Source organism: Euphorbia lathyris, chromosome 10 (genome assembly GCF_963576675.1).
Source record: "Euphorbia lathyris chromosome 10, ddEupLath1.1, whole genome shotgun sequence".
NCBI classification, from domain to species: domain Eukaryota; kingdom Viridiplantae; phylum Streptophyta; class Magnoliopsida; order Malpighiales; family Euphorbiaceae; genus Euphorbia; species Euphorbia lathyris.
Window position 1 is genome coordinate 5623811 of NC_088919.1, and position 3040 is coordinate 5626850.

The 3040-nt window shown below is 38.5% G+C and overlaps 1 long non-coding RNA gene across 1 annotated transcript; it reads right to left on the reverse strand.

Annotated features, from left to right (window-relative positions):
* Positions 1-369: 369 nt before the first annotated feature.
* Positions 370-2259, reverse strand: LOC136208241 (uncharacterized). Its single transcript, XR_010677018.1, has 2 exons — positions 1942-2259; positions 370-1009 (listed from the first exon to the last, which is right to left on the reverse strand). It is a non-coding gene; the product is annotated as an uncharacterized lncRNA (long non-coding RNA).
* Between the last annotated feature and the right edge of the window lie 781 nt (positions 2260-3040).

Here is a 3040-nt window from a genome sequence, read left to right on the forward strand (position 1 = left end):
ACATCGTATATCAAAGTTAGAGTTAATTTTGACTTTGATTACGATTTATATTATAATTAAACATTTAGAATATAATTGATTTCTAAATAGCAAATTATGACAAACGGATCCGAAGATTGAAAAGTCAATAAATTAACGACAATTGAACTTTTCCTTAAAACGTTAGTCGTCATCATAGTCCAGATTGTGTCTTTATTAAATAAGTCGGTAATTGTTATATTTTTCTTTTTAGATTAGTCGAGTTCAAATTATTTTGTTGTAAAATTTCACGGTCACAAGTTATTGTAACTCGAGTCGTATTTATTAGGTATTCAACTCGTCACGTGCTGATTAGGCTAATTGCATTAAATAAAAATGGAGGTAATAGTATACAAAAAAAAAACAATTGAGCTTTTATTAATAAAAGTAATAATATACAAGTACAATCGAATTTTGGTACAAATGTTTGATTTCTAATTGCATCGTTCGCAGGAAGCAAAAAAAATAATAAATAAATAAAGCGGGATAAATGTAGCGGACCCGGAGGCCCGCCTTATAATGTCGGGGGATTCTGTACCCCACTTTGAATACCGAGGCAACCTGGCGCCCCCGAAAGGCAGGGTCAAAGCCCACATTCGATCCAGGAGCGCCTATTCGCTTTTAGAATGTCGTCCCCCGAGGCAACCAAAATTAATCCGAGGCAACCAAAATTAATCCGAGGCGACCAAAATTCATCCGAGGCAACCGAATATCCGAGGCAACCAAAATTCATCCGAGGCAACCGAATATCCGAGGTAACCAAAATTCATCCGAGGCAACTAAATTCACACGGTACAGTCGAGAATCGTCAGATTTAACCCGGGGCTACCAAATTAAACCGCGGTAAATCAAACAAAATTAAACCGGAGCGGCAATAGTCAAACAGGGACCCGGAGTTCAAATAGACGATTCAATTCGGAACTAATGCCGTCGACTCACAACAAGCTTACCGACTCGGATCAAATACAGCGTCCGTCTGCAAGAATCACAACTACAGGGACCAAACAGTATTTTACCAAAAAAATCAATAATTCAACAAGGTGATCTCATTCAGCAGGCATCCAAAATGTCAAAAAATACAGAGAAATGGGGCAAACGAATTGACAAGATAACCCTCAGGGGTACAGTAGGCAATAGTGAAAAATGATGAGCAATGATTCACAGTGAATTTTCTTACTATAAATACGAAGTTTCTGTTACTGTAAACAGGGGGGGCGCGAAAAAAAGAACACTGTAAAAGGGGGAAATTTTTGTAATCTCAGTGTAAAAAAAGGGGTTGAAAAAATTCGTCTCACTGGTAATAGGAGAAGAGCTTCACTGAAACAGGGGTGGAAAGCAAAAGAACAAGCTCATCTTCAATGTTGTAACAACAAACAGTCAATCAAAAGAGCAAGGTTAACACGTTTCCAATTTATCCATTCATGTGTATATCTATATGAATTATCTCTAGACCATTGTTCCTTCATCATTTTTGTTGTTTTCATCACGCAATATCATTAAAACAAGAACAGAGACTTAGGTTTCATTCCGGGGCGATTCGGTCCGGAGGTCCGGAATACCCTCCAGAGCCTATAATGGCTCTGGTTGCATTCTTAGAACCAGTTTGAGAGCCCTAAAAGGCCCTCTCACACAAAGAAATCAAACTCATTTAAGTAATAATGGAGGTTAGAAACAGGGGATAGATCATCACGAAATCGAACCAACATAGTGAACAAATCCATAGACATCTCAAAGCCAAAATCAAACCAACACAGTGAACAAACCCATAGCCATCTCAAACCCAAACAAACTCAGCAAGCATTTATCTCAATTTGAAAACCCTGAATATTTCATACGCCTCTAAGAGTTCTTAGAACTCGCAAAAGGACCCGAAGAGAAACCGAGGTCGGAGAAGGGAGAGATAGAGAGGGGAAAGACACAAACCTTGTAATTTAGCTTTGCATGTAGGCTCCCTTTAATCGGGACCACCTCCTCAGGGGTCTAATTTCATCACCGGAGGTAAAAATGGTCGCCATCCTCCGATCGCTCGAAGAAGACCCAAGGGTCCGAATCGGGTGTGGAAAATACAGGGATGACCGAAAAAAGCACCCATAGAAGAACCGAGGGAGCATAAACGGTGAGAGAGGCGGTCGGAAACCATAGGAACGGCGGAGATGGGTGATCGGAATAGAAGAATGGGATGGAGAGGAGAAGAATCGTGAAAGTGAAGAGGGGAGATGAGTATGGGATTTAACATGATAATATGAGGGATATGGAAAATCAATAGGATAAGTGAGGGTTGGGTTTAGAAATAGGATTATAATTTTGGGCTTTTAATTAGAGAGAAATAGGAAGCCCATTAGGGGCTATTTCAATTTAATTGTGTTAGCTTAAGTCTAATTACATGGTTTCGTGTGTCGTCGACCCGAGCTAGTTAATCATATAACTCGAACATCACCCGCTAAACGGCGTCACAAATAAGTTCGGCTAAAATGTATATGATCAAAATTCCCCTCCTAAAATTAAAACATGGATCGACTTGGGCCGGGTTTAATTTGTTAGAAGTTTTAAGAAAAATTGTCTCTTTAGTTTGTTTTATCTTCGTTATTGAATAAGTAATTTTTTGGGACCAATTTAGTCTAACGAAAATCACCTATTCATTCATTTCATTTCGTTGCAAATTAATTGGATCTCCTTTTGTTTTAATTCGTCCAATTCGTAAAAAGAAAATGATAACAAAAGGAAGTGTGAATGCCTCGTGGGTATACGATACACACGACCTTGATAAAAATAATGATAAAGTTAGCTCGAAAAAAAGAGAGGCTAAAAAGCGTAAATGCACGATCCTTTTAAAATTGGCTTAAATCAATAAAAGGAAAGAACGTGGAATAAATTCGATGATACGTGTGAGGATATTCCTCATCGGAAACCCAGCATTGGCGTCCGAATATATATATGAGGCATATATTGTGTTTGGAGAAATAACGCGACGAACTTTGAGATGTCATCTCGAGTCAACGTGGTTATTCAGATTAATTAAGAC